This window comes from Seriola dumerili, unplaced genomic scaffold (genome assembly GCF_002260705.1).
Source record: "Seriola dumerili isolate Sdu_G_001 unplaced genomic scaffold, Sdu_1.0 BDQW01000088.1, whole genome shotgun sequence".
Lineage (NCBI taxonomy): Eukaryota > Metazoa > Chordata > Actinopteri > Carangiformes > Carangidae > Seriola > Seriola dumerili.
The window spans coordinates 1388185-1408890 of record NW_019174343.1 but is presented as its reverse complement, the minus strand read 5'-3'; the positions used below and the strand labels follow the sequence as shown (position 1 = coordinate 1408890).

Here is a 20706-nt window from a genome sequence, read left to right as displayed (position 1 = left end):
TACTGACGGAGTCACACGTGCACCAATGAACACCAACAATACATATTGGATATTACTGAAAGACTGAACTGAAAAAACTGAAGGATCCTACGGTTTTTCTCATGCTGACAGTAGGAGTTTGACTTTATTGTTTTTCAGTGGTTCATCAGGTGTTACCTGATTCACTTTTGGGACTTGATTTTTCATTTTAAAGAAACAGTGTGCTGTTCTATGCATGATGTTCGTCTCTTTGGCACCATTCAAGTCAGCCTCTTGTTCCTGCATCCTCATTTTGCTCCATACCTCTGAGTGTTACCTGCCTCCCTCCTGTAGCAGCTCTGTCGACCCTGCATGTCTCTGCTGTCTCAGCCTCTGCTGTCTGTCGACCCTGCTACCTTGATCTCTTATCTTTTGTTCCATAACTCATCCCTTCCCTTCAGGCTCTACAGTCACTGGCTTGACAGAGGCCATGGGGTGTCTGATGGCTGTTTTACAGGCTCCTGGAGTTTCTGACACTTTGTTGTGAATAGAGAAAGATAGAAACACAGGAATGAAATAATCTAAATAGCAACTACTGACAACTCAAGTCTCCTGGAGCTTTGGTGAGTCTCCTGTCATTGTCCTGGACCGGTGCTGTTTCTACGTGTTGTAACATTCAACACACTGTAAACTCTGCAGAGTGGTCACAGTGCAGATTACACTATATGATACTACCACCTACAGTACTGGCCAACTTGCCACTGTATTTCAACATGGATTAATTGACTTTTTATTTTATGTATTTATATTTTATTGTATTATGTATTTTTTTTCTATGTGGTCCACTTCATGGAACAAACAACAAAACATTGACATATTATCACCTTACAAAGATGGTCTGATGAACATGTTAGAAAACAGTTGTAAACCACGTTTACCAGGTAACTGCTGTTTACTTGCTGTACTTGCTGTAGCTGAAAATGAGTTTGTTGAGAGTGAAGTGTACGAGCAGGAAAACCGAAACAAAGGGCTAAAAGAGGCTAAAATGCTTCAGAGTTAAGGTGCAGAATCGGGTGTTAATCTTCCTCAGGTTCTGTACCTTTAACATTGCATGTGCTCTCATCTGATCCATTATTAGATCCATTGTTAATATGAAATACTGATTACTGCAGCTTTAAGTCTTTACTGTGTCTTTATGAGTATCTTGAATTTTAGTAGTTTATAATGAGCAATAGTTTACATAGTTAACATGAATCTATTATTCAAACATACTCTGTTACTATATATGCTAAACCCTCCATCCATCCATTAGCTTTACCACTAATGGGGTTGAAGCCAATCCCAGCAGACACTGGGTGAGGACGTGTAGCCATACAGACACATATGGAGACAAACAACCATCGTTTTTTTGACCATCATTTAGAGTCACCAATTAACCTTCATTTCTTTGGACTGTGGAAGGAGTATCCTTAGGAAACAATGAGAACATACAAACTCCCCAGCCAAACCCAGAACCTTCTTGCTGTGAGGCGCCAGTGCTGACCACCGCACCACCATGCTGCCATATGCTAAATCCATCTATGTTAAAACAAGTGGAGTTTTCTTTGAGCAGCAGAACTTTTCCATGACTTTTTGACTTGATATTACAGGTAAAGCACAGTAAGCATGTCAATGACTCAACATGGGTCAACATACTCAACACAAAGGCCATGACATGTAAAGCTGTCATCGCAGGAAATGATAAGAGTGAGCATGCAGTGAGATAGTGAGACTATGGGATTGAGATTTAATATACAAGATAGCGGGGCCCAGCTGCTAGACCAGACTTTTAAACCCCACAGTTCTACAAGCCCAGCTTTCAAATGAGCTAATTGTAAGTTTTTCTATTGCAACATAGCCAACATTAGCATAAGCAGCTAGAAGAAACGTTGTGAGTTCAGCATCAAACTTCAGTCCTTCACTTACCAACTCTGGTCTCTATCACGTCTTTCGACTACTAAAGTTAGCATGCTAACCAGCTAGTCCCACCCCGTCTCGTCACTTTCCAATTGCAGCTCACTATAGCCTCCTGTCTGTCCTGAAGACATAGCAGCTCAGAGGACGTATTATAAGCTCTTGTCTTGTAAATGTAGAGATGGCTGAAACCCTTGAGAGAAAACTTATACATAGCTCCTTTAATATCTAACTTTAAAATGCTTTGGATACTATAGGACATAACACATTGGTAGTTCAGAACAACACAATGCCTTAGTCAGAGTGGTGGACTTTCGACAAGTTACACCTTGCTAAAACTAATGTAGCCTAACACAACAGTCCTGTAGTACATCCTCCTGAAGGTTGTGATGTTCAGTTTTTGTTGAAACCGTGTTAAAGAAGTGTTGACTCAACTGTGTGATCAGTTTGGTGTCTGCAATTTGTGTTGTTGTTGTGTTGAATTGCATTGTGTTATGTTATGTCAACAGGTGTTTCTATCATTTTGCTCACCCTCTTAAAATCAAAGTATTTGTGGAGCAAATGTTGACCAATACATAATGGAAAATGATCCATATAAATGACATTTATTCAAAACCACAGAGCTGAATCACTTAATACGTAAATGGATACAAGTCGCATGCATCCAGCCAAATGCATCCTGGAAAAGTTTCATATGGAAGAAAATGTCACTCTACCTTGTGCAACACTACCTGAAATCAAAAGTAAGCTATTTTAATAATGATTACTCCAGCAAATTCGTATTTCACTTCCATAAAGTTGGGGTGTTGCGAGAGACTGAAAAAAAGATGAACAAACTCAAAGCAGGAAAGGCAAAAAGATCCTGACTTTTAGTCCCTTGTGTGGGTCAAGCTCCAAAAACACCTACTCTTCCCATAATGCAACTGATATTCATTGAGACCTTCCCTGTCCTTCCTTGGACCTGTTGGAAATCTTCAGGAAAAGAACATTTCATGGCTGCATTTGAAGGATCCTTCAAAATGGGACAGCCTAGACATACCACTGTGACGCAATTGGTCTTCAAATGCAGCCTCTGAAGGATGAGACCTCTGAATTGGGACACAGCTACCAAGTGTGTAATACAATCTTTTCAATCTTTTAACATCTGATGATGCCTGATGACATCATCAGATGTTATTTTCTGTCTTGACAAATCTCCTCCAGAGTCATGGGAATACATAAAACTGAAAACTTTTTGACCTTTAAGTGTAAATGTTTGCATATACTGTAGAAGAGATGACAACTGCAGCATCAGTCAGTCAACCCAAGGCAAGAAGCTAACAACAATGTTAGCTTTATCAGAAATTGCACTGGTCCCCTCTGGCTGGAGGAAATAAGTGTTGGTAAAAGTAATAAACAATCAACAGCTACATATAACTAATCTAAGCTCTATCCAAATACAATCTGAGCTGTCTCAGACTGTGTTAAATTAGCTGAGAATTGCAATGTGCTGTATCATTTTTGAATCAGATCGTACACCATAGCTGGTCTGAAGTCACACCCTGAATGCAAACTATATCTATTTTCTGACATTTTATCAGTGTGAAATTAATACACCACATACTGCCCTCAAAAAATTTCCATCACTGGATTTAACATGTTGTTTGTGGTATACACAAGTTCCTTTGCCCTTTATAGGTATAAATAACAGTGATGTGACAGTACACCTGTCAGTGGTGATGCAACATGTTAGTGATTCCCACGTAGCTGAAAAATGAGTTTCCTGTAAACTACTGTAAACTAGTTTTCTGGCTAGTTTTGGTGATTGTAAAGGTGTGTTGAAAGCAGTGGCGATTGCTCTAAGACTGCAAGGGAAACTCAGCTTCCCCTAAAATGTCAACAAAATAAGTGGTCAAATATGTACTGTTGTGTGTACATTTCATTGACTAAATATGCGCTAGAACATGTTCATCTTTTGTTCAGAATCAGCTACTTATCACAGGTAACCGACACGACTTCCTTCTCATTCATCCCCGCAGCGCCACAGTGCTTTACACAGTGTAGACGCCGAGCGTCTACTGACTTCAATGGGGAAGCACAGAGTGGGTTGTTCCACTGCAGCGAAACTAGACGGTCATTGGATAAATGCTGGGCTTTGTCCCGCCCATCGGACGCTCAGCGTCTCTGGGGGTCTATGAGGCAGTGGGCTGGCCCGGACGCTCGGCTTCTGCATGATGATTGGATGATCTGTCTGAGGCTGAGTCCCTTTTTGATTGACAGCGAAATGAGCGAATCAGCGATCTTGAAGTATAAGCATCCACCGGAGCATTTTTCAAGTTTTTCATTCCGTTGTTCAGAGTTGATCCAGAGACGTTACTGATCCTCAGTGACTTTGTCTTTGTTAAAAACGACTAGCGTTGTGTTTGGCGACTCTCTTCTGTCACTCTGTGAAATTACATATAAATAAACGGACACATTTTATGATGTAGGCCGAAAATGAGCTTCCCCTCCTTATAAGACCAGCAGCCGCCACTGGTGGAAAGGATACTCTACCTGGTCCAGACAGATTTAACCAAGGATACTGACAGATATCCACCATCAGCATCAACATTTAATTATATTAAAACCTCACTGCTTCCTCATCCTTACTAATTCTTTCCTCCTGTTTTCCTCTCAGTTGATTTGAACTAGTAGTTATCTCCTCTGGATGGATTAAAGGCCCAAACCCTGATAGTGATTAAAAGAAAAGCAATCACTCACCCTTAATTCAGATAAGGGGACAACAGTTGATATGACAAAGGGAGGGGGAGGGGGGGTGAACGGTAGCCTCTGTGTACAGGTGCTATGGCAACAACATACAAGAGGATAAAGGGCACTAGGGAGTGTTTGCACGTTTGTGTGTGTTTGTGTGTGTTTGTGTGTGTGTGTGTGTGTGTGTGTGTGTGTGTGTGTGTGTGTGTGTGTGTGTGTGTATGTGTGTGTGAATCTGTCTGGTGCACAAATGTTTAAATGTTTCAGGAGAGAGTTGAAGGTCATCATCAGTAGGGTTTATATTTCTTCTTCACACACACAGGAACACTGTCAGTGCTGAGGCTGAAAATGCCTCTCTGATCCCAGTCACCAGGACAGCAGCAGTTGTTCTTTTATGAAGCAGTTGTGGCTTGTTTGGTCTCTGTCCCGCCATTTGTGTTATCAGAACAAATATGCACAGAGAATTCAAGGGTTTCACGGCAATACTGTGCGCTTGAACTGGATTATCAACCACGCGTCCCACCCCATCTTGTTTACATTTCATGACCAGCATTCTCGCTTTCACGAGAGAATTGACACAGACACAGAACGAGAGAAAAAAAAACTTGATCTTGTAAAGTGGAGAAAGCTGTGGAACACATGTTTCCAATGGCATCTTGTGTCACTCAGATAAATAAATTTGATTTAACAAAAGTTCTGTCCCCGCCTCCCAACTGTTGCTCAGGGTATGTGAATGATGTGGCTTCATATACATATCTCATTATTGTAATGCATCATTGTTACCCCCAGGTCGTGTGACACCCAACTCCCAACAGTCCCAAGCAGTCTGATCTCCATAGGATGACAATGTGGGTGTCCAGACAGCGACCTCAAGATCAAACTGTCCATTCGCATGGACAAACCACAAAACATGAAGCATTGTGGGTAAGTGTCAGTAGAATTTTGCATGCAGGAAATTAGACACTTATTTGTAATGTTTCTTATTTAAAAGAAAATAAACTCTTTTATTGCATAACCCAGACAATCTTTATTGGTTCAGTGTTTATGCCTCCATCTTCTTTCTATACACATAACAACACCACCTATCATAAATATAAGGATCTCATGTGAACAGCCCAAGGGCTGGGCAGGGGTGGAGCAGGACTGGAGAGCAGGAACTGAGAATCTTGGTAGTTGGCCCAGAGGCAGGATAGACAGGTGGAGCTGCTCCAGAGGCTGGGCTGATGGGCGGAGGCAGGGACGAAAGCAGGACCACTTTTGCAGTTGTGATTCCCTCAGGAGGCAAAGCAGCATACTTGGATCCAGGGAAGGTGGTCAATGAAAGGAGGCCTGGATTGGCTAACAGGTGAAGCTGAGAACCAGATGCAACAGAGTCTGGCAACTGGAGCGTCAGACATACAGTCTGATGATCTGTCTCCAGCTCAGGCTGGGCATCAATCAAGGTCTTGGACAGTGGAGTCTCTGGTTCACTGGGCAGTGGAGGCTCAGAAGTACAGGACAGATGAGCGTGTGTGGAGCTGGGCAGTTTGGGGTACTGACATTTCTGTGACCCACGTTTCCTTCTAGTGGCTCCAACCCCAAGATATCTCAGGGAAATGTCATCGCTTTTGCTGGTGTTTGGCTATAAACCAAAGTATTGGACAAAATGCAATCTTGACCTGATGGTGATGCTACAGGAAAAGTCCAAAGATGACCACAGTGATGACATTTCATCACGAGGGGAGCCTGAATGTGTATTTCATGGTAACCCAACAAAAAACAACCTCACTAGGATCACCAAAGGAAACATGACTGTAAAATCAAGGTTTGCAAAAATAGACACTTGATACTTGACAAATGACAAACAAATCATTGCAAAATAGCATAAATTCAACAGCAGTATGTCTGCTTTACTGTGAATCATTACAGACAGAATGACTGTTTCTGAAGAGAGATGCTGCTGTTGAAGTAATCTGTAATTTGGGTGAATTGACCTTTTAATTGATTACGGAAAGAGTCATTGGTTCTTTTCCCATTGATTCCTGTGCTGATTGTTTCAGCACTTGCCCTGCTTTCCAGCATGTGTTGCCTCCAGTCTGTTGTGACCAGTAAGATGCTTTCAGTGGACGCTGACTGCACCACAGCTCTAATGACTAAAACCCATCTGATAAAAGGAAAGAAGCCTCTCTGTTCCTCCCTCACTACACATCCGCTGCGTTGGCCCACAATTCAATTTGTCTCCCAGCTCCAGCCATCATTACTGCCAAAGGCACATTCATCAAAGGAGATGTGCCTTTGTGCCTCTTCTGTGCCCCGCTGCTCTTTATACAACGTGTGCAGTTTGTTAGAGAACAATCATCTCATTTTCTGTTTGCTTTTATTTTATGTGGTTGTTTTTTTGTTTGTTTGTTTTATTGTTATTGCTACTATTAATCCATTATTATGCTAAATTAAAGGTTTATTTTCATGGCGGATGAAGACCGGCTCTAGTGCAGCTATCCTCAATTTCTTTCTGAGCTGCCAGTGACCACAAAACCACACAGAGAAACAGCAGCTCTAACTCCAGAACAATTTCCTGTAGTCATCAGAATAAACATAGTTTTTACTTTCCCCTGCAGCTCCAAGCTGCTGTTATGGATACTTTATAGTTTCAAGTCTCAGTGTGAAGATAAAAATGTCAGTAAGTTTGATTCCATCCACCGGTTTTTGTCTTCAGTTACAACGCTTTTGGCAATCACCTGTTAAATGTAAAGGCTGTAACTTCTGCCTCTAGGGGTCTCTCAATCAATACAGTAACAAAAGGCAGAGTTTGGCGTTATGGGAGTTGTTGACTTCACCACCATTGCCCTCACCTTTTCAGAGTTCGGATTTCTTCAGTGATGTTCAGCAGGTTTTTACGAGCAGCTGGTCTCTCAGTCAAAACTATAACAACAACAATAATAACGGAGGAAGCTGGATGACGTCATGAAATAGCGTGGGATCATGGGAGTTGTTGTCGTCACCACCATTACCATAAGCGCCTCCTGGTTTGGATTCCTTCAGTGTCAGTGGTTCAGGAAATCAAACAGACCTGGTGATTCTAACCGTTAAAAACACTGAATAAAGCAGTTTCACATTTAAAGTCAGTCACAGGCTCTTCTGACACAGGATGTCTCGCTGGAAACTGAGACCGCTTTCCTTTGTGTCTTTAATAACTTCACGTTCAGGAGGTTTTTACCAGCAGCTGGATTATCCTCCTCTCCATAACAAACACGCCAGGGGATTAAAACCAGTAGAAACAAACATAAAGCAGTTTCTCTTTAACAATCAGAGATTGAGCGACACTCTTCAGTGACACAGGACAGGACGTCTCCAGCAGCTGGGAGCTGAGCTGTCTAACATTTCCTCAGCTTGTTTCTCTGATAACTTCAGATCCAGACGTCCGACGACTAAAATCCTTCATCTTGTTCAAATATAGAGCTGAAACCACCAAGGTGTAAAAAGTGTATGTGGCTTAAAACTAGATAAAAGTCAGACAAACACAACAAGGACACATGGCCATTTTTACGTTTTCATGATGTGAACCTCTTGTAGCCAGTCTGATGACATCACATACTGATTCATGTTTGAATCTAAAATTTCAGAGATTTGCTTCAAACAAAATAAAATTTTAGTTGAAACATAAACAGTGTGAACCTTAAAGAGACTAGACCACAGTTTCTACCAGCAGCGCTCAGTAATACACAAACTGACAAGTTACGATGTGGATTTTTTGCATCTGCCTCTAGTCAAGTAAACTTTAATAAGAAGCCATATTTGAATGTCTCCTGGGTTAAGCTATAGAGACATTCAGCATTAGGCTCATAGTGCGTAGGCCAGGCAGCAGTCAGTCCTCTAATGAGGGCAGCAACATGTTGTTTTGAAAGACAGGACGGGGAGGTCTCTCTCTGTCTCTTCTTCAAAAGCAGCCAACCCGAGCCACAGGCGGCAAAAGATGAAATCCAATTACAGCTGCCTTCACCTACATCTGCTCTTCACCGGTTCCAACCAGGGTTATGTCGAGGGTACACATACACTGCATCAGCCTGCTGCGTAGCACCAAAGACATAAGCTGGTGTGGCAAAGTGATGTTTCGTCATCTGAGTTAGTGCAGGGATTTCCAAGCTCACAATGTGGATTAAAAGATTACCTCATGCAGTATGCTGTGGCTTTGGATTTGAGGCTTGTTCAAATGATGTGCAAGTAAGAGCTACATAAAGAATATTTTTACCGAAATTACTTAGCATCATGTTATCTTTTAACTCAGCCATCTGTCAGCACTTTCAGGAGGCTTCACATACTGTGGAATTATTTCATTCTGAGTTTGAGAAACAGCAGCTCCTGTTGAACTGAAGCCTCAAAAATCGCTGCCATCTCCACTCCCTCTGAAAGCACTGTTTTAGAGTACCATATGCCTTGTGTGAGATTAGTTATCTAACCGTGTCTTGGTGCTGTTGGATTTTAATTGGCAGTTATTAGCCACTGAGTTCAGCTCCCGTACCAAGAAGCCAATATTTACTCTCTCTGATAACTGGAAAACACACAGCTCATTTAGTGGAAATTTCTTTGTTTCTTGTAATGCCTGGGCCTCCCTTCCTGTCTGCCTCCCTCTAATCACCATCCCTCTTTAAACAGTTCAACTCTCTCATCCTCCTCGCTTTCCATTTTACACCCCCTCCCTCCCACACCCCAGTCCTCTTTCCCTCCTCTGTCTCTTTTCTATCCTCTCTTCTTGTTTCTGCAGGGAGCCTTGAGCCTATGAACCTTAATATACTGGAGATGAAGCTCCATTTCACCTCCACAAATGACTGATTTTATCATTTCGTACCTGAGCTGTGGTTACTCAATTAGAGAAGGATTTTTTTCTAAAGATAATGTATCATGTTTTATTTGACTTTGACAAAACTGTAACAACAAAAAAGACGACATGTTAATTATTCTCCACAAGCTGTCAATTCTTGGTGATGATATTTACTCATATTTGATTGGTGCAATATCTGTACCAAAGTTGTTTGTCACTTCAATTCCAAACGCCAGCTTGAAGATGTAGGGCAGTAGTTGGCAACAAAGTGTTTTGTTTTTTGTTTTGTTTTTTTGTTTTTTATTTTTTTTATTTTTTTTTTTTTTTGGGGGGGGGGACAGCAATGCTTTATTTCAAGTTATTGTGAGCTTTTATTCTAAAAAGTTCTGAAGGAAGTTCCAAGGGTTCTATTGCGAGTTGGTGAAAAATGATGGCAGTTGAATCATACAGATTGCGTCATCAAAAAGTTTCTATATTTATACATTTAATTTAGAAGTTCAGTTTCTGCTAACCAGCCCGTGTGAACTGTTAAACTGCAGTTGGAGACAGCAGTCCTTGTTCTGCTCTGCAGCCTCAGTGAGTTTGGGGTAGCTCCACATGAGCCAGTTCTCCACTGGAGCAGAACAAGAACCACCATCACCAGCTGCAGTCCAAAATGGTGAAGTTACAGTCCATCCCCAGGACCAGAGACAAACCGAGGCAGGACGAGCCAGGGCTAGCTAGTCAGCAGTGACTGAACTTTCTAATTAAAACACTGATATAGTAGACAAACATCTGAAAGAAGCATCAAAGCAGTGGAAAGATAAGAATTACAACTTCCAGTCAGGACTTTCACAATAAAATCTGTGTGGAAACAGAATGTAGATGATGTTTAAGATCGTGGATTGCAATTCTCATATGATCTTTTTACCACCCTATATGTAACTGTGGGCCACAGAGCCACACACTAGTTCATGTTCAATATCTTTTTTAAGGTAAACACAAGAAACTTGTGCTGTAGAAAATGGACCAGACTCAGTGAATAGCTGCCTAAGCTTAACATCCTAAGTCCTATGATAACTATTAATTCAGCTATACAGACTAATGAGCAGTGATAACTAACATGTCTTTGGGGTCATCAGGTGGGAACCTCCTTTCACCAGTGTTTCGTCTAGTTGGTCCCACGACACCTCCAGGAGGCTAGACAGTGATCACTGGCGTCCCAGAGTCACTCCCCTAATGCCAGCCATCACTGCTCCTCACACCACCACTATTTTCTCCTTTATCTTGCCTATGCTACCACAAACAACATCATCAACTCGGACAAAACACACTTGCAGATTCAGCAAACAAAAACTCCCCTAACCAGTTGGAGAAAGTGGCGGCCATTTTGAATGAGGGAGGTAGAGTCAAGGAGAGATGCCTTTTTAAACTAAACTCTCCCCTGCCGGATTAGGCTGTGCTCTACCTCCCCCTACTCCCCCACTCTCCAACAACTCACCTAAAACAAACAGATTCACCTAAACAGTCAAAGACACACTACAGACCAATTCAAAGCAATACAAACAAACAATACAGGCCAACTCACCTGAACTAGCCGCATGGTCTCAAAGAGGCTCACACAGGCCACACCCCCCACTTAAAAACACTTCCTCTTCCTGGATTTTCTTCCTTGCTTCTCCTAAGAGTCTGTCTATCCTAAGTGCTCCCCCTGCTGGGCCCCCAGCTACCATTACTTCTTCTCATCCAAATCCACTGACTGGATCTTACTGCCTCATCTGACATGTCCTTTACTATTTTCCTCACACTCTGTCCACTTGCTACCAAAAAGGCAACAGACCTTGCTACAAATCCTCTACATCCTACTTCCACTGGACAAATCCTAACTTTCCATCCTCGCTGCTCTGCTTCTTCCCCTAACTCTACATACCTGAGCTTTTTCCTTTCATATGCTTCTTCAACTGAAGCCTCCCACGGAACAGTCAGCTCTATGAAATATACTTTCATTCTACTCCTAGACCACAAGACTATGTCAGGCCTTAGCTTTGTACTGGCTATTTCCTGGGGAACAACAAGCTTTCCTCCTAAATCTACCTGCATTTCCCAATCACAAGCATCCTCTAAGCTGCCTTGCCTCCTTGCTGTCTTACCAACTTTCTCTCCCTCTTGAACAAACTTGATTGCAACTCTCTTTATTTTAGACCCTCCTAAATTTGCCTGCCTCCGTAAGTCTTCAATTCCTGCTGCTAAGCTTTTTAAAACCTGGTTATGTTGCCACGTATACCGGCCTTGCGACAGACTAACCTTACAGCCTGACAAAATGTGCTTTAAAGTTGCAGTACCTGAACACAAATGAATAGAGGGTTCCATTTAGCCCAGAAGTTTTAGGTTCTGGGAGTTGGCATAACATATATGATGCCCTATCAAAAATCTAAAATGCTACTTTCCTCAGCATACTCACAGTCTTTTCCAGACTAAGCTTTTTCTTTATCTACACCTTCCCAATTCAACCAGCTGTCGCCTGCTTAAGCCTGAGCCTACTCCTTTTGCACCCTTGAATTTCCTCTGTCACAACCTGTTCCACAACCAGCTTCTCTTTTCTTGGGACTGTCTCTAAATCACACGGTTTGCCTGGGCGCAAGCCCAAGCCTCCCGCCACCTATTCTAGATACATTACCCGCACAATCTCTGTATGCCCTTGAGCGTTGCTTTCTGCCTCCTGCAGCTGCCATTTCCTCTGAATTTTCCACTTTCTCCCCTTGATTGGGAGTTGGAACACCTTATGACTACGCACATCTTTACTCCAGATAAAGGAGCTCTGTCCTAACCTTAGTACATTTAAACTCCTCCAGCTAGACTAGTATACTGGGAGCTTGAAAGTATGCCTTTCCCATACAGTGCCACCGTATTTAAACATCTAGGAACAACTAGCCACTTCCTAATGTAAAGCTAACTGAACTTTCCATTTTTTTCTGGCAGCAGATAATGGAATCTCATAAACAGACAACTTGGCCACCATCAGTCTGGGAATAGCCCGACTGAGAGACACCACAACTTCCAACTTTCCTGGAAGGCCCTGATTTATCTATTTATCCAGTTCCCTCAGCAAATCTTTCCGAAACTGCACTAACGCTGTTCTCCGTCATTCAAGTCTGCCCTTGTACCACCCTACCTAGAACTCTTGTACTTGATTTTTCCCATAATATTGGAATTTCTCTTTGTCTATTACATAACTTCCTATGCACTTAGCTTTCTCTACTTAATTGAGATCATTTTAGCTTTACAGGCTTATTTCATATGCCTCACTTTAAGTTTTTATTAAGTTCTCGTTAAGTACTCTTTTCATACATGCGCACGCGTTGTAGTTATCCACGTCAGTCATCCGAGGTAGGCCCTAATTGGTGTAAGGCGCATCCCCATCCTGCGCCTCTCTCCACCTACAACCCACGTTAGAAGCTCTTAATGATTACCTCCATCGCCATTTGTGAATGCATGCGAGAAATCGTGCACGCCTGCATAATGCCTATTTCTAGCCTCTGCACCCTGTCGTAAAGCCTGTGTACTTAAGCAATAGTTCTATGTCTTGGAAATACCACCTTACTAAACTTAACCATAATCCACGGCACTCTAAAATAATGCAAGATGTCCTCCAAATAAGGCTGTGTGGCCATCGTGAACACAAACGCATTTGCTAAATATATCATATATATCATGAAGTATAATCTTTTCTCTGTCCTTGGGCTGCCTAAAATGCTTGATGCCAAATCATGCTAGTGTGCCCTCTAAACACCCTGCAAACCTGGTATTCCTGCCTTCTGTACTGCAGTATCTATTAAGCTATTCCTTTCTAAATAACTAGCTAATCTCCGTGCGACTATGCTAAAGAAGATCTTCCCCTCCACATTTAGGAGAGAGATCATTCGAAACTGACTCAGGTCTGAGGATTCCTTGTCCTTTGGAATAAAAACACCTCCTGCCCTACGCCATGCTCTGGGAATAACCTGTTTCTCCCAAACTATTCTAAATTGCCTCCACAAAAACTTTAGGATATCAGGTGCACTTTTATAAACCCGGTAGGGGACTCCGTTTGGCCCTGGGGCCGAAGAAGCCTTTGCACACCTGACTACTTCCTCAACCTCCTTCCACCTGGGTGGTCTAACATCCATCTCATGATCTATCTTTCCTAATGGTGGCATGTCGGGTGGAAGGTCTACTACTCTATTCTGCTCCAAATCTGAATACGTGTTTCTTAAATACTTTTCCACTTCTAACTTTGTTGCCTTAAGCTGCCCTCCCTTTTCCTAGTTAAACAATCCTTTAACAAACTTGAAAGGGTCCCTGTAAAACACTGTCCTTATATATTCTTTCTTCTTTCTCTTTTTCCTAAGATATTCAGCCCTTCTAAGTACTGCTAGCCTGCCTCTCAAATCTTCTTGCAACACATCAATCCCCCCCCTCTTCCTCTGTTGCCCTTTTCCACTGCTTTCTTAATTGTCTTCTTTACTTAACTAATTTCTCCATTTCCCTTTGCCGTCTAGACTAAACTAACTGTACTCTTTCAACCCTCTTTCTGTCTTGCACCCCAAATCTTTCCGCACCATAGGAGTAAATTATATCTCCCATCTTCTCTAGTATCTCTAATATTTATAACAAACCAAATTTCTTCAGAATTATGCAAGTTATCTATCATGTACATTTCCACAGCAGTTCCATTAGTTCAGTATGGTCATGACCAAACATCATCCTCCGAAGCTAAAAAATGAGGCCAACACTGAAGAACCAAAAACTGCAGTTCCTCTAATGACCACTAGAGTCTGGCAGAAATAAACATGTTTACAGCCTGGTACAAAAACTGTTTTGGTCTCTAGAGATATTTTCCTCCTTCATGACACCTGTTTATATTACTCACCTGTTTACATTTTATTAAGGCTTAAAGTTATACATAATTGAGGGCATGGCCACTTGGAGTGACAGCTGGTTGAGTGTATGCACTGAATTCTCAGCTCCACACACACACACACACACACATTTTTTGATTAGCCAGGAGTTAGAGGCGGAGTCAGGTACTACCGAGATCATGACCGCAGAGCAGCTCACTCTGAGCTTCAAAATCTATAGAGTCTATTATACAACAGTTATTTCAGACCAAGTAATTTGATTGGAGAAGCATTCTATGAGTGCTGATATAGAGTACAACAGCACTGGGACTTTTAACTACATGTATCACTCCGCTTGAAAGGTGTTCCATTAACCGCTAACCATTAATGGAGTACCGTCCATTAACTGCTGCACTGAGTTCAGTTTTTAACAGAACTCCTGTTTCCTAAATTCATTTTGTTAATCAAACATCACATTTCCTCCATCAAATAAATGGAACAGAGTATATTAGCTGTGTTCCAGACTTTATAACTCTGAGGAGGTTCTCAGTATTGTGACAGCCCTCTCCACCTGTGTACCTGTTTCTTCCTGTGTTTTGCTACTTCCTTTACAGGTACTAGAGGTGGGTGTGGCAGAGGGTTGTCAGTACCTGGGCTCATCACCTGTGTGCTAGTGCTTTTAAAACCATGTTGGAGCTCAGTTCTGGTTCTCTCTCCTCCCTGAGGCACCCATTTGGTTTGGTTGGCATTTGGTTAGTGTTTCTGTTGTTGCACCATACATTGTATTCACACACTTCTTCACTTATGCACTCACTTACACTGCTGATCATACAGATTACACATGCCATTGTTAGTTTAGGTTCTTCCTCTAGATTTATTGTCTGTTTTTTTTTAAATAAAGCATTTGTTAATGGGCTTGTCTGTGTGTATCTCCCTCTTTTGTCATGGCCGTGCAGCCCGGTTAGTGACAGTATGTTTAACATGGGACAGCTGACACACTCAAATACATCAGTAAGCTTCATATACCATATCCATTACCTATATTCACAGCAAATAATAACAAAAACAAGATTGCCCAGTCCAAGTTCCTACCCCGTTTACAAACATGAAGGGAGCAGAATATTAGAAACATATTTTCAGTACAACACTACCACTAACAACAACCATAATTCACATATAGTAGACTTACCACCTCTTCAGAAGTTTTAACAACAGGCCATTATAAGTTTCCACTGACCCATCACTTTTATATATATTTTATGATTTGATTGATTGATATGATTTTTAATTCAAAACTGGGATTTTCTTTTCTTTTTTTAATCTAAACAAATCTAATAAACCTGCTCAGTGCTGTGTGTCAGTATTCATGTGATTATCCATAAGAGAAGCCACTGATTACTTTTGTAATACAACCTTTTAAAATTTGCAAATGCCTTGTAACAAAGTCCACATACAATAACAACACTAACAACAACAGTAAGTGTAAAACCACAACATTTATTTAACCTGTTTTTTTTTTGTTAGTTTGTTTTTCCTCTCACAGACTTTAGTTTATGCCTACAAAACATGCACAGTTCATTGTCACATTAATTATACTACAAGCTTGAATGTTGAAGCTGTACAATAACTATTTGTTTTCCATATTTATTGCTCATGTGGCCCAAGTGTGGTTTAAAAATTTGTTGATTTTCAGAAATTATCTTGTTGAGAAAATATGATTTTAATTCACTACAAAGATTATTTTCCACCTATTAGAGCTCCCATCATCTCAGGACACCAGCAGAGAGAGGTCTACCTTGTCATATTTTCAATAAATCAGCAATCATCATCATCATTAGATCAATAACAATTATTGATGGTGTTGATTACCAGTACAGTCCAACATTTCTGCTTCATATCATAACGTATTTTAAACATCTTTGTGTCTTTGGTCTGTCAAATTAAAACATGACTTTAAAGGTGTAATGTGTAAGATCTGGCCAGAATTTTTGTTTAAAATGTTTTTAAAAAAATGAACTAACACTATCAGTAGTATGTGAAGGAGCCATATATTGTATTTCAGAGATATCTACTGAAAAGAGCATGCTAACCAACTAGCTGTGTCCCACTCCGTGTTGTAATACCACTTTATGAAACTAGATGCTGTGTGAGTCAGTGTAGCATCTAGTCTGCCCTCAGTCCCACGAAGAAGAAGAGCTTCCTCCACTACAGCTCCAGACAAAAAAAAAAAAAAAAGATAAACTCCTGACTAGAATCACAGAAATGCAGAGATCTGCTTCGACAAAAAACCTTTGTAGAGTACATACCTGGCCTGGCATCAGTCACAAGCCATTAAGGAAGTTCATTGTAAGGACATGCAGAGTTACAGACCCACAATTGACACTTTGCGACTCTTCCCACCATCAAACTATCACATTGATAGGAAACAGAGACAAAGGACCCCTCTTCCACAAACAGACCATGCTTTTAGCATGTCCGAACGACACAGAACCAGACCAAAGGTCAAAGGGTCAGCTCCAGAGGATCAACCAATGGACACCAGACAACTGGAGAATATAGGCAAAATCTCCAGTTTGTAACAATAAGACTCTGTCTAATGATATTTGATTGTTTCTTATAGAGGACAAGTAACAACAAAAGGACTGATTAACACTAAAGTGTGAATCCTGGCCTCTCTGTGTCATGCATGAACATACACACACACACACACACACACACACACACACACACACCAACCTCCCTTCCTCTGTCCCTCTCAGGTTAAGAGTCATAAACTACAACCCACATTCCAATCCTGGGTAGTGACCAGCAGAACTCTCCTCACAGACACAGATTTGAGGAAGAATGTAAAATTAAATATCTAGCTGTTCTGTAACTCATGAGATGTTCCTATGCAATAGTTTAATCCCAAACTTCTATCCCATAGAGTGTTTGAAATGTAACATGTAGATTTTAAGACAATGTCCTTCATGTGACCATACTGTCAGCATCCTTCACACGAGGTAACACACACTACATGACATCCAGCATGTCCATATTATTATTATTACAGTCAAAGAACTGCTGTGTAATCCACATTTATAGACTATTAGCTTTAGGAAACGTTTATGTTGTTGTTTGATCAGTTAACCACTTGTATCATGATTAATTCCAGGTTTGAAGGATATAATATGAAATCAACACTCGTATCACTCCTGTCTGTCATTATTAGTGCCATTAGGTTTATATGTTATTTCATATAATGTTTTGTGGTCATGGTGGAAGATGGATGTGCGAGTTCATAAGTAAAATATAGAATTAAACTATTCAAAAGTTCAGGGAAAATTATTCTCTTCTCCAAATGGAAACACAGGAGAAGACTGGCGACACCCCTGAAACATGCGCCAGCACCCAGGGGATAAAACAGTCGTGATCAATTCACACATTGCTAAGATGCCAAGAGCAAGATACCGGAGAAACAATGCTAAAAGCTAGAGGCTGAAAAGCTGAAGCTAGAAAAACTAAGACTAGAAAAAAACAGAAAACTAGAAGCTGAAAACTTTGCTCAAAGTTCAGAGTCCCGGCTCAAAGCCCGGCTCTGTAGCCATGTAAACTCTTAGCTCTAAGCTGCTCGCCACAAACTCATGGCTCTTAGTCATTTTTGCACTTAACACGTCTTTTATTTTTCTTTGCCACAAGCTCCAAGTAACATCATTTTTGTCTACATGCGCAATCTTTTATTTTTATAAGCCAAGTCAAGACCAACTGAACCAAAACAACAGAAGAGCCTCAGAGTCATTTTGTAACTTTTGAATCATCATCAAGTTTTCCTTTTTGAAGATTTTGACAACTTTAGAGTCATCTGGTCAACGCCAGTCTCCTCTAAAGTTATCCAGCCAAAGTGAAGAGCATTAGAGTTTATTTTGCATCAACCCGCAAGAGACGCCGGCAGATAACATCTGCACGACCGCCTGCAGAGAATCCGAGCAGAAATCAAGAGTGCCCGAGACAAGAAGTCTCCTGGCAAACTCCACCAGAGCTGAACCACTGAGACACCGGCAGAATCCGTCATCGTGATAACGGGACATGGCCTCCAGGAGAATCCACCCAGATCCTGTGTCTCCAGGGTTACCACGGCAACCACAGCCACCTGGGTTCCAGCCGAGGGTCTTCAGCTACAGCGCAAGTCACAGTAGGCCGGTCTTAACACCCTGCTCATGACTGGGTTGATGTCGAAATATAGCAATATTTAATCATCAAACCTAATTCGTAGATGTAGTATCATTAGCTGTATAGCCATAGTGTATAGCCATAACATATTCTCTCCCACCATTGCCAACTCATCACACTGCTCATTTCATTATTATTTTCATCTTTATGATTATTACACCTTGCATTTACTCTGTAGATAGTAGTTTAGTTAATATACTCCTTTATTTACACACAGTTGTTGTCCTGTTGTATTCTTTTGATGTAGAGACTGGAGATCCATTGAATCAAGAAGTCATGGCTTCCGATATGAGATTGATACATTTATCAATGAAATAATTCATTGATGTCCTCCCAGAGGACTGATGCCCCATTTCAACGAGAGTAAATTCTAAATTATGGTGTTAAAGCTACACCTTGTTCAATAGCAAAGAAGCTAAACACGCGTGAATCCTGGTGTAGCTCCCCATCGCTGGAGACAGCTACAGGTGTAAAGAGATGCCGAGCTGCAACTTTTCTGTCAGACTGGTGAGTAAAAGAGAAAAGAATCATTAGTGCAAATGACAAACCATACTGACAAACACCTCAAGTGGCATAAATGTATGATTGATGATGTCGACAGATGTTTTAGTGATGTAGTAGAATTTAGCCTGTTCCTGCGGCTGTTATCCAGATAGATGCATCAATAACTTTTTTTACAAGTAAGGCAAAGAGACTGTTTGATCCAGAACCAGCAGGTTCAGGATCCACTGCCTAATACTGTATTTATTTTAGCATATTCATATTTATGCCTAATATTTTTTACACACACACAACACACCTAACATGTTTGAATATAACAAGCTAATTGTCCTATCACATTTGTCTGTATCAGGACCAGAATTCCAGTCCAGTCCTCCCCAGTGATGGACCAGCACCTGCCTTTTCTTCTGCATCTGGCCTCATCAATCATCAACAACCACATTACAGTAACACCTTATTATCCCTGAACAGAACACATATTGTCTATACATAGTTTTTTTTCATAGTTTTATTTTATTTATTTATTTATTTATTTATTTTTATTGATCTCCTCCTTGAACCGTCACCTTACCGTGGTGGAGGAGTTTGAGAGCCTTAATGACCCTAGGAGCTATGTTGTCGGGGGCATTTTGCCCCTGGTAGGGTCTCCCAAGGCAGATTGGTCCCAGGTGAAGAGCCAGACGAAGAACGGTTCAGAAGATCCTAATGATAAAAAATATCAAGAACCCGAGTACCCGGCCCGGAGGGACACCGGGGCCCTGCCCTGGTGCCAGGCCTGGGGTTGGGACCCGTGGGCGAGCGCCTGGTGGCCAGGCCTTGGCCCATGGGGCCCGGCCGGGCCCAGCCCGAACCAGCTACATGGATTCGTCTCCCAGTGGGCTCACCACCTGCCGGAAGAGTCAGCGGGATCCTGTGCAGTGTGGATTGGGCAGCAGACCAAGGCGGGGGCCTTGGCGGTCCGATCCTCGGTTACGGAAACTGGTTTTTGGAACATGGAACGTCACCTCTCTGGCGGGGAAGGGGCGGGAGCTTGTAGAAGAGGTTGAGCAATACCGGCTAGATATAGTCGGTCTCACCTCAACACATAGCGTTGGCTCCGGAACCCAAGTCCTTGAGAGGGGCTGGTCTCTCCTCTTTGCTGGAGTTGCTCCGGGTGAGAGGCGGAGGGCCGAGGTGGGCTTTTGGTGTCCCCCAGGCACTCTGCCTGTATGTTGGAGTTTACCCCAGTGGATGAAAGGGTTGCGTCCCTGCGCCTCCGGGTCGGGGATCGGGTTCTGACTGTTGTCGGTGCCTATGCAGCAGCAGTTCAGCAGTTCAGACTACCCGCCCTTTTTGGAGTCCTTGGGACGGGTGCTGGAAAGTGCCCCGAAAGGGGACTCCATTGTCCTATTAGGAGACTTCAATGCTCACGTGGGAAATGACAGCGTGACGTGAAAGGGTGTGGTGGGGAGGAACGGCCTGCCTGATCTGAACCCGAGCGGCATTCAGTTGTTGGGCTTCTGTGCTAGTCACAGCTTGGCCATAACTAACACCATGTTCAAGCATAAGGACGTCCAAAGGTGCAAATGGCACCAGGATACCCTAGGTCGCCGGTCTATGATCGACTTTGTAGTCGTATCATCAGACCTGCGGCCACATGTTTTGGACACTCGGGTGAAGAGAGGAGCAGAGTTGTCAACCGACCACCACCTGGTGATGAGT

At 42.1% G+C, this 20706-nt stretch overlaps 1 protein-coding gene across 5 annotated transcripts in view; it reads right to left on the bottom strand.

The window, feature by feature from the left end:
- The window catches only part of LOC111221680 (calcium-dependent secretion activator 1), a 215984-nt gene that overhangs the window by 130706 nt on the left and 64572 nt on the right, over nt 1–20706 (bottom strand). The window lies entirely within an intron of this gene.